At 36.6% G+C, this 12,207-nt stretch overlaps 1 protein-coding gene across 1 annotated transcript in view; it reads left to right on the top strand.

Annotated features, from left to right (window-relative positions):
• Positions 1 to 12,207, top strand: part of LOC112978813 (contactin-associated protein-like 4) — a 224,776-nt gene that overhangs the window by 28,857 nt on the left and 183,712 nt on the right. The gene's annotated exons all lie outside the window — the stretch shown is intronic.

The following is a 12,207-nucleotide window of genomic DNA, read 5'->3' as shown; positions in this document are numbered from 1 at the left end:
TGCATCTTGTACAGGTTAGTAGTAGCCTCACATAGAAGATTTTGCTATTTGTCTCATGTCTGAGTAAAACTGAGATACCAGTTCCTATTCAATTTACACTGATTTGTAAGACATGACTCAAGCAATGGAAATAGTTTTTTTTAAAAAAAAAGTGTCCGTGTCTTCTAAATAGGTCAGAATATCAGTTTAGTCATCGTTTTCATTCACAACTTAAAAATTGATCAACTAACTTGTCAGTGAATAGGACTGGTATTTAGACTTTTATAAAGTAATAGTTTTTAATGACAGAAATATATCTTCATAAACAATGATTTAGATAAGGCGTAAGGATAGAAGCTAGAGTAATAATAACTGGGTTTGAGTCTAAAACAGAACTTCAGCGTGGGCTTGGGTATTCACATCAGCTGAGCATAAAAACTTCACCAGTAAGGACACAGTTCACACCGAAGGAGTAAATGGTGTATTAATTAGAAATCTAATTGATAACGGTGCTTTTGTTAATACCTTATGCCTGGATAACTTTTAATCATGTGACTTACTACGCTGTAAAATTTTGATTAAATCAACTTGCATTGTACATTATTAATGTCAAACAACTTAAATGCATGAAAACTGGCTCAATGCCAATCTCAAAATGTGGCTGTAAATCGGATGATACCAGTAAGTTGAGCTGTGGTTAGCAGGATCCCTCAGAGACTGGTACTTAGTCCAGTCTTATTTTGGGAATGATGTATGACAAGATAAAAGTCACATAATAATTACAGATCCTGTAAATAGCAGAAGAAAGGCAGCTAGCTATTGTAGACTGATATGAATCATCTGTTTACAGATTCATCATTCAAAACGCCATGTTTTTCACTGAGATAAATGTAGATTTAAGTCACATGGGTAGTATACTTGGGATCTACCAATTCAGACTATGTCCAGTAGATGGGAGAGTATCCTGGAAATACTGACCTAGGAAGTGTCTAAGGGGTCATTGTGGGAAACTTCCTCAAAACGAGCGCTAGGTAATGCCATGGGCAAAGTTTTGACAAAGCATCTCAATACATTAAAATAGTGGAACAAAAGAAATAAGAACTAGGAAATTGATCTGATTTCTGTACAAAGCCCTCAACTCTGCTACTGGTTTCTCTTCCAGTAGCTTCCCTTCGAAAAAGATATGCAAATCCTGGAGGAAGTTCAAAATGATGCAGGGGTTGGAAAACGAGTTTCACTGAATAAGACCAAAGGAATCTGTCTTATTAAAGAAGTGGAGAGGTGATTTGATTGCCATCTGTATGAACTTGCACTTGAAAAAATATAACTGATAGTGAAGACAGGAGATTTTTCATTCATTTGGAGAAAAGATAACAAGATCCAAAGGCTTGCAACTGAAGTTAGACTTAAGATCTTATCTTTGAAATCTTACCTTTGAAATAAGATGTTATTTCCTAGCATTAATGGTATTTAAATTTATGAAGTTATCAAGAAAAAGGTGGATTTACAACATCATAAAATACAATTAGGCTGTGTGTATGTATGAATGATGTTGTGCTTCCTATTCCCTTTCTGGGACAAGTTCTGTAGCCTGTTTGTATATCGAATCAATTTGGTATTGATCCTCTTAGTGCTGGAACTGGTAAGCGTATATATTCTCTTTACCTCTTTTCTTGCACAATACGAATTTTAACGGTACAGTCCTCAGCATGCCAAGACCTCTTGAATGTCATTGCTTGTGCCAGTTGCTTTCCGACAGAGCTGGCTCTCTACCTTTGGAGGTGGCAGGCAGGGGCCAGAGTGCAAGCTGCCCTCCTGTCTTCGACCAAAACAGCAGTCACTAGTGTCACATAGCATTGCTAGGCCTTGGACCTTTCTTCTCGGCTTTGGCTTCAGCCAATTGCACTGACCTTTTCCCTTGATCCATGCTAATTACTCCTAAATTCTCTCTCTGTGATACGTCCCAGATATTTGATATGACCTATGAGAGACGAGATCAGATTGGCATCTTTTGGTCTAAATTTCTTTGAAAAATTTAATAAGAATTCTACTAACAGTAATACAGAAGTAAATGTTGGTAGACATAGTAAAACTATGAGACTTTTACAGCTTAAACTTTCTTACCTGTATTCATTTGCCCCTAAACACCATTCCCTCTCCTCACCTCCCCACATTTAACAGCAAGTAAAGCTGTGCCCTGCAATTGTATTCTCTGCTAAGATACAATGAGATTTATATATGAGAAAGAGCATTAATAATATCTTTCCACCAAGTGGTTTGTTAATCTAGTTTTACAGTGGCTTAATATATGATATATTTTGCTTGTATTAGTAAGAACCAAGCTGGAAATCAGTGGAGGTTCATAGCTGCAGAACTGTAATAGAAAAGTGAAATCAAGGGGATTTATTGTTGTGGCATTTTATACCTAGGTGTAATCTTGCAGACTTCAGACAAATGTTACCAATTTGTAAAGGTCTGTGCTAGATGATCCCCTCAGAGAGACCGTGTAAAGTGATTAACAGCCAGGAAAAACAGTTTCCTTTTTATAAAGCTTTGGTTCTAGGATGTATCCTATAAATGTAATTTCCATTGACCTGAAAGAACCTTGGAGTACATGGCTTTCTGTAAAATATTTGTGAGTTATTCTATATATTTATGTTATTTCTGGAGTGGGTAATCTCTTTGCAAACACAAGGAGCTCTTTAAATGCAGCTTCTTTAAGTTTGCTGGGTGAAACGTGATTATAAAAACGGCCAAGACTTTCTACATACAGCTCGTTCCCAGTTGATAGGATTTAATTGAAAATGCCTTTTCCTCAGTTAATTTCATTACCAGAGTCCTGGGTTGTATTATTTTTTGAGGCACTGAATTTAATTACTTATTTCTCTTTGAAACATTTTGGTGCGTATTTTGCATTCAGTAAAAGAAGTTTTCTATTTCTTTTTCTAACTTTTAAATACATAAATTTTATTTCCAGAGTAAAATGGAAAACCTCTACCTTTGAGCAAAGTTTGATTTAAGAAAAGCAAAGTTAAAATTTTAAATAGAAAGAAACAAAACAACCCCTGCTGCCTTCTTTGTGTATTTCATCTGCATCTGTTAACCTAGGAGAAAGGAAAAGGATTTCTACATTCTTCTAGTAATGAGGCATTTGAAATACTCTGATTTTTTGTAAAGATGCTTTATTAATCTCAAAAAAAAAATTTACTAACATCTGTTTATGTTATCCCAGCTGAAAAATAAATGAAACATATGATCAAACATTCTGAATTTCAAAACATAATAGAATGGCACAAAGACAGTTAAAATTTAATAATCCGGTGCAAAGGTGTAAGATATATTTCATGGGAAATGAAATTCCATGCTGTTATAAAATTAGTTTTCAGATACTGCACAGGTACATGGGAAACAGTTAATACTGATTTTAAAAAAGTATCTATTTTGTATCGGTGCTAAAATAATATTTTAGTTTTAAATTGCAAATCCCTTTTTTTCAGTTCCAGTGTTATAAATTCTACTTTGTTCTCTCTCAAAATCTTACCATTTTACTACCACCCATTTTAAAAATACTTTCAGCTTACATTATGAATTGCATTACTTTCATTGCTTTTCACAGAATGAAGCCATTATCCATACTGAATTAAAATTTTTACTCATAAGCTCATTCTTATTAACACTATTGAAACACACTAATATATAGCTAAGGTAAATAACATGTAATGCTTTTTAATGCTAAAAAGCTTTATCGAGCTATATTCTGGCTTACCAAGATCCCCATCCAAACTCAAGGACAACAAAAATACAATGAATGAGCTTTTAATAATAAAAATACTAAGTAAACAATATCCCTTTGAGTTAGAACAAATAGGCATGGTCCATAAGATCCCACCAATTTTAGATTCTGCTGGTGTTTTAGAATGTGTTCTGCTTAATCCTTCTAGTTTTGATTTCTGTTTGATATAAAGTATTGCTTTAAGAAAAAATAGAGAAGCTGCTTGCGTATCTGTGGTATGCCCTCCTACTTTCTTGTATTTGCTGTAGGGCACACCTTGAACAAGCTGATATAAAAGTGTTACTGCAGCATATTTGGTTAATTAATGTATTTTGCTATATGTCTTTAAAGTGAATAAGTAGTACCTAATAGAAAATGATGCATTTCTCCCATCAGCTTTCAGTTCTAATTTGTCCTACTCTAATGTTTTATTGAATCAAATCCTCTTTCACCACTGAATTCAGACACATAAAATGTAATTGGAATCTATAAAAAATACAGCTGCAATCCAACATCCATTGAACTTAATGGAAGGACTTATTTTGGTTTCAAAGGGCATTAGCAATTAGGAGCTAAGTCATAGTGTCAGGTCTCTACTTGCATTGGAACATAGACTGAAAGTTTCTAAAAAAGACCCAGAGAATCAGGGGTTGTTAAATCAGTTATTGATACGTCTTTATCTTCAGTTCAGACAAGAGCTGTTGGTTCTTGGTAGATCTCTGGATACTGGGAACAGGGAAGTCCTTTACTTCATTTTGTTAAAACTAATTAGAAGATTGTCCCCATGGTATTCATGCTCCTATTTCTAAACTATTGGACAAAGGTGGTTCATGAATTCAGGTGAAAAAGAGAAAGGTAAGTAAAGGTGAAAATAAAAAGAAATCTGAGCAAAGCATAATTCCCAGTGGTAACAACCATGCCAGTTATTGAAGATTTATTGCAGTGTGTCTGTGTCTTTGCAAATGTCTGTCTTTGGAAACAGAACTTTTTTTTTATTTCATCAAGTCCTTTGTCATTACATTCTGATCCATCTCACTGAACGTCTGGTTCCAATCTATCTTCTTCGCTCTGGTCTGGCTTTTAAGCCAGTCACAAAGGCGTCTGTGCTCCTGGACAGCAATAAGGTAGCCAGTGAGCTCATAAGAAAGACGGCTGCTTCTTCTCACTTCCAGTTCTTGGTCCTTTCTTGGCAAGAAGCAACCACAACTGTGAAGTCTGGATTGCTCTTTGCAAGGAAGGAACTCTAGCATCGCATGTTTGCATTGAGGTGAATGTCACATGCCTAATGAGAATTGACTATTAGGGAAATTTAACACTAAGTCAAAGAACTCTGTGCAGAAAATGTGTGAGCTCCAGTCTTCAAAGACTAATAACTTTAGCAGAAAACTGGAAGATTTTCTTAAATGAAGCAGAAGAATCAGCCCTGCTGTGAAGGTTATCTCCTTGCTAAGGAGATAACTGTTCTTTCCATTGGCAGGGAATCTGTAACAAAAGCCCTGAGACCTTTTTTATTTCTTTTTTTTGTTGTTTTTAATCTTGGGCAATCAAATCCCCCCCTTTCCAAAAAAGAAAAAAAGAAAAGAAAAGAAAAAGAAAAAAAGAAATGAAATAGCTGAATACTCTATTGAAAATTCATTGAAATTCAAAGAAAAAGATTAGCCTAGGGCAGTCACCAGAAAAATTTTACCTTGAAGGGTTAATGCTTTTCAAAGTTTTAAGCAACTGAAAAAGTCTAGAAAACCTCAGCAAAGGGGAGCGCTGTGAGCTTTGATGGCTCGTATATGCAATTCAAATGGGATATGTAGAAATGCCTAAAAATCTTCCACAGAATGAACTTAAAAACAGAAAAGGGAAACACTACTGGCTAAGAACTACTTCAAGAAGCTCTTAAAGGTGTGCATTACAGGGTGCGGCTTTTCTTGTGAGCTATTTTTAAGCTCTTCGCTACCAACGGGCAGCAAGAGACACAAGATGACGAGGTGCATAGGGCTCTTGGAACAAAATCAGCGTCTTCCTCATTAGGAAGGGAAGGCAAGGCAAAGCCAATAGCAGCAGCAGCAGCAGCAACCACAGACCAGTTTGCATGTTAAGTAGAGTTGCATATTGTGTAGATAAAAGGCCTGAACTGGCCTGTTCTAATTGTCTGCAAATCTATCAGCTTGACTTCTCCTCATTATTCTCATCCTTATTGATGAAGAGTTCACCACAGCAAGGATCAGCTTTATGCTCAATACCTCTCAGCAAAAGAAAGAGAGGGGCACATCTCCTTTTATATGTGTCACATGAATGCCATTAAATTCAATGAATCTTTCAAAACTAGTTACAAGTGTGCACATGGGCCTAAGACTAAATTACCACAATTAGCATATTTTAAAGTTCTTTTAAGTAAAGTGAGATATATGCTTACTCCTAGAGGAAAGTAGATATTATCTTCTGTTGAAAATAGGAGACAATCTCAAGTGTATTTGGGCCTTTGGGTAATAGGAAGAACACTTTAAAGTATCCATGGTTGAATCATAGCTGAAAGCTCTACCTACTGGGGGGATATGTTTTGTGGCACCTTTTTTTAAAGTTTCAGCAAGTACCACTCCTGTCAGTACAATATGACATTCTTTTTATGATTAAGAGCCTTCTTTCTCAAAGCTTCAGTTTAAGAGCCTTATTTTTAAGTTAGTAATCACAGTCTGAGTTGATTGATAGCAGCAAATTAAATCCCTCCTAAGCATTTCAGTTTCACCTGCACAAGAAAGATGAACATTAATCAACCTCCTAGAGACTCCTAGGGTTATTTTTTCCATTTTATTTCATTAAAGTTGCATTTCCAGTTGTGCCTTGCTAGTCTGCTTATCTGTTGATCGTGTTTTTAATTGTCCCAGATTGAGGAAACATTAGCAAACTTTCTCTGATTTGGCAGATTTAATTTTAATTTTTTTATGTGGTTTTGGATGTGGTTCACTGGAACAGCTGTTTTTTAGTTGCACTTAAAATGCTTATTACTTTGCTCATTAAGCACTTCATGTTTTTTTGAGTCCTTGATAAAGCCAGAGAACATAGGAGGTTGCTAGGGAAGTAAGTCAGCCACTGTAATTTTTTCCCACCTTTGCTACATATTTAATATGTCTTGCTTTAACAGAAATTGGTAGCTCTTGTTTGTTGGAAAAGTTTTGAGTAAACTAAGTTTAAGAAAAGTGTATACAACAATATAATACCTGGAATTAATTTCATTAAATCAGTAAATCAGTGAAATTGTAGTATATTAAGTATATGATACAGTGTTGAGATAAAAATTCCAACATGGACAATCCTTGTATGCTCTTGTCCTGAGGTGTTTTAGTTTGAAGGAAGTTAGGGCTTCACTGAGGTGAATTTCTCTTCATGCAATACAGCATCAGCTGCTTGTTAGATAATTTGAACAGCATCTTCATTGCATTCTTTGGGCTCTACTGTTTGCTTATGCAGAGTAAATTTGCACTCAAATGCATCCAAAGTTTGTGAAACTATGTTAGAACTAAAGCTGAAAATTTTGATAGCTTCACAGTCAAATCAGTGCTGTATATTCTCGATGTTAGAGGAAAGAAGCTTAACATCTGTAAGTGACATTGGTCTTTTTTTCCTCTACATGGAAATCAAATTGTATGCTTACGTATCCTGAAATAAATCTCAGGTTGTCCCAGTATTCTATTACTATTATTGTTATCACATCATCATCATCATTATTTTAGCAAAATACTACTCAGGTCAAAGACATAAAATTTATTTCATCAACCCCACTGTTATAAAAATGACTGTGATAATTGCTTTACTGTATGATATCCTATTTGAATTCCATCTGTTGTAGCTCATATGGCATGCTCTATGTAAACTATGATACCACTGTATGAATAATCTCTTAGTTTACTTGGAATTTGCATAATGAGATAGTATTTGAAGCTGGAAGAGAAATGATAGGCATATTTTGTACATGCAACAGATACTGTTTTACTCCTTTAAAAAGCCTCAGTTGCTTCACAGAGTCACAAAACAGTTGAGGGTGGAAGACACGTCTGGAAATCATTTGCTCCAACCCCCTAAAGCAGGGTCAGCTAGAGCAGGTTGCTCAGGATGATGTCCAGTTGGATTTTGAGTATCTCCAGGATGGAGACCCCACAACCTCTGTGGGTGACCTGTTGCAACGTTCAACAACCATCACAGTTAAAAAGTGTTTTTTAATGTTCAGATGGAATTTCCTGTGTTTCAGCTTGTGCCCATTTCTCTTGTACTGTCACTGGGCACCCCTGAGAAGAGTCTGGCCCCATCCCCTTCATAGCCTCCTCTCAGACATTTGTACACATTGACAAGATCCCTCTTGGGCCTTCTCTTCTCTGGGCTGGAGAGTCCCAGCTCTCTCAGCCTCTCCTCATATGAGAGATGCTCCCTATGGCCCTTCGCTGGACTTGCTCCAGTATGTCCATGTCTCTCTCGTACTGGGGAGCCTGACACTGGACACAGCACTCCAGGTGCAGCCTCACCAGTGCTGAATAGAGAGGAAGGATCACATCCCTTGACCTACTGAGGATGCTCTTCCTATTGCAGCCCAGGAGGCTGTTGCTCATGTTTGCCATGAGGATGCATTGGTGGCCCATAGTCAACTTGTCCACCAGGACTCCTAGGTCCTTCTCTGCAAAGCTACTTTCCAGTTGGTTTGGCCTCAGCCTGTCCTGGTGCATACAGTTATTCCTCTCCAGGTGCAGGGCTTTGCACTTCCCGTTGTTGACCTTCATGAGTTTCCTCTCTGCACGTTTCTCTGGTCTCCTCAAGGTCCTTCTGTATGTCAGCACAACCATCTGGTGTACCAGGTGTTCCTCCCAGTTTTGTACCATCTGCAAACTTGCTGAGGGTGCACTTGGTCCCCAGGTCACTAACGAAGAGTGTAAAGAGTACTAGCCCCAGTATTGACCCTCGGGAGACACCACTAGTGACTGGCCTTGAGCCGGACTTTGTGCCACTGATCACAACCCTCTGACCCTGGCACTTCAGACAGTTTCCAGTCCACCTCACTGACCACTTATCTACCCCGTATTCTGTCAGCTTAATAGATTTAATTAAACCAGCACTGAAATTATGGTGTACTGAAGAATATGGTTTAGATGACTTGAATAACTTTTTGTTTGGTGATGAAACAAAAAATGTTTGTTTATATACTCCCCTCCTGTATTTGCACATTCTTGCTTTGTTTTTTACCAGTTGTACTTCAGCTTTTCTCCTCTTATTCCCAGAATAATTCCCATCTGTCCTATTGAATTCTACTCATTTTCAGACATGTTTTTTTTTAAATAGCAACTGTTACAACTCGCATCAAAGTACGGCACTAGCTGATCCCAGCAGTGCCTATTCCACAATTATTCTCCTCTTGGGATAGTGACTGTGAATCATTCTACAGGCCCGAACTGGAGTTTGCTTGCAAAACAATTACATAAAACTCTGATATGTTTATGTTTTCAGTATCCTTGGCTATTGTTTATTGTTTAAAAATAAGATCTATCACAAAAATTTAATGTGAGATGATGCATTGCTTTTAAATAAAATTTTGTTTTAAAACTCATGTGAGAATAGACAACTTACGTGCTTACTGAGCCTGGAAAGCTATGTGAAACATCTCTAAAAAGCGCTAGATGACCTTTGGCGGTCAGATTTATTATGCTGTACAGATAAAGAGCATCCAAGAGACCTGACCAGTAGTGTATGGGTACAACAGTGAGTTCAAACAGTGTTTCATCACGTAGTATTTCTTTCAGTATAGTAAAACAATGTAGAATTGTCATTATGTACAGATTGAGTTTTCATTTGCTTTTATTAAATTCAAGAAACAAGTCAGTACTGACCATCTGGTTCCTGCCAACTTCTGCAAAGTGTTTTGTATTTAATTTTGGAATTCTTACTAAATTTTGAGATAAATTGAACAGCATATCCTGGAACAAGAATGTAAGCAATAGAGAATAAGTTGGTATCAGATTACTTTCCTGAAATAAAGCACAGCAGCTGGTATAAAATAAATGTGTAAGTATCCAAAGAGTAAATCTGTCTGTGATACCTGGCTTACTTCTCTTGAGTCAATATTTGGTAAAACAAACAAACAAAAAAATTGCCTTGCACTGTTGGTTTTTGGCTAGCATGTTGTATATATTCAACTGTTTATATGTGTTTCTAATACAAACTGAGCTTGACATAGATTACTATGCAATCAATAATATATAGGTGCTTAATGAATTAGTCTGGGAATATCTCAAAGCAATATATGAGTCTCACAGTAATATGCCTATTAGAGCTTCTAGGCAGAATACTCCCTAACGTGAAGGAAAAAAGGTAGGAAGTGTAGTCAGCAGACAAACAATAAAAAGACAGTTGACTCGTCCATCCAGTGATTTCTATTTTTTTAATAAAACCTTCCCTTCTGAATTAAAAAGCTGTTTCCAAGGCATGAGGACTTAGATTGAGCCAAGAGAGTTATAAAAACAGTGTGTTCAACTGTTGTGTATCTGCTAGTGCATATATGTGTTGATGACATTGTTATTCTCAGTGATTCATTTCATAATAAGTCGCTTCACTAAAACTAACAACCTGAAAATATGAAGCATGTGAAAGATCATGTACATAGATATTGGGGAAAATACCTTTCTGTTGTCTCTCGATTTTCATTTTGGTATTCAGACTCACAGTGTAGGTTTTGACAGTAGCATAAAGATCAGTGCTCCTTGAAGTGCTCCCTTGCATCACCAGTGTGAGTAGCTCTCTGATGGAAGCAAGAAACAGCAGCTACATAGCCTTTTCTTTCTGGAGCATTTTATGAATAAAAAGTTCTATTTTTTTATGTGCTGTAAAGAAACCTTTCACTAATAAGATCCCTTTCTAAGGTCTACCAGTGCAAGACATTTGAGATGAAATCTTATTTTCCTTAGTTATTTTTCCTTCTTTCATGCATTCTTGCAGGACTATAATTTGTCCCAAGCACCACAGTTCCTTTCACCTTTCCTTCACAGTTCCTTTGATAAATACAGTCTGTGGATAGTGATGTAAAAAATGAGCTTGTGGTCAGACAGTAAAAGGTAGTTACGTAATTTTGCAGTCGGTATTATAGAAGACTAGTGCAGGAAATAACCTTATAGAAGTAAATTAATGCATTTGTTTCTTTCATATGAATGAAATACTCTGAATTTGGTAGAAGTGTGGTATATGTGAGAATATCAGGACTGAGAAATGTGGCCCATGGCTTAGTAGTGACTAGATGTTCTACTGGGAACTTTATTTTTCCTTCATAGTAAACATAGGATGTAGACCTGTAGGATGATGTATATCTATGATTTGAGAGGACCCCTAACTGTGGCAGTCATAGCCAGCATCAGACTTCCTTTATAGGAAGTGTATTGCTTGAATAACCCACTTGAATTTTTTTTTTTTTTTTGAAGATGAAGGGAAAAGCCCTTGAGACATTTATATAGTGCATGTAAATAGATTGCTGCTAATTAGACATATCCGTATTTATTCAGCAGAAACAGTTAATTATCCCTGAGTCAGGAAAAGGTTTTTTATTAATATTCATGATTTCTGTAGTAGAGATTTGGTAGATGAACAGAAGGGTTAGAAGAAGAACTCATCTGTGAGTTTTCACTTATCAGTTGCATCCAGAGAACATGCTTGTCCCAAAAAAGACCATTTCATAAAGACTAATAGTTTACATAATTTCCCCTCTTTTTCTAAACAACAGATGCCAGCATAGTATAGCTAGGAAAAGACTTGCTTACGCTTCTTCTGGTGTTTTTAAGTTAGTCTTCTTTCAGCTAAAACTAGAAGAGATATTGATTCTCAATTTATATTTTGCAAATTTGAATGGAGAATGAACACATGCCCTGTATAGTAATTGAGCTAGAGAGGCATTTAACATCCCAAGTATTGATTAGCATTTGCTTGCTTATGCCCCATTGATTGTGAACTGCAGTTAAGTCCTCTTTCTGAAAGACTTGGGTTTCATTCTGTTGGGTGTCGGGACTTGCATGCTAATAACTGCAATTTTATGCCTCATCTATATCAAAAACACATAACATTGGCAAAGCAGAAAAAGATTTCCATTTTGTCGTTCTTGCAATTCTTAAAATGGATGAGAGGATTTTGGGGTTGTGGGTTTTTTTGGTTTTTTTTTTTTTTTTTTTTTTTTTGGAAGAAGTAGCTAAATTTAATGTGGTTGCACTTCCGGTGTCAGGAAAACAAAGAGCACGTGCTGCGGTTGTGGTTTCACGCTACTCAACTTAAGGCAGGACTGGAAGGTGTCAGCGCCTATCCATGTCAATGGTGCTGAGCGAGCTGTGCACCATTTATCAGTACAGGCTCAGAAGTCAGGTTATAACTGGGCAAGGACAGCAAGTCGAAGAACTTGGTAAATTACAGTAGTAAGATGATAGTAAACTATAGTAGCCTGATGAAAT

This window comes from Dromaius novaehollandiae, chromosome W (assembly GCF_036370855.1).
Source record: "Dromaius novaehollandiae isolate bDroNov1 chromosome W, bDroNov1.hap1, whole genome shotgun sequence".
Classification (NCBI taxonomy): domain Eukaryota; kingdom Metazoa; phylum Chordata; class Aves; order Casuariiformes; family Dromaiidae; genus Dromaius; species Dromaius novaehollandiae.
This window is presented reverse-complemented; position numbering and strand designations above follow the sequence as displayed.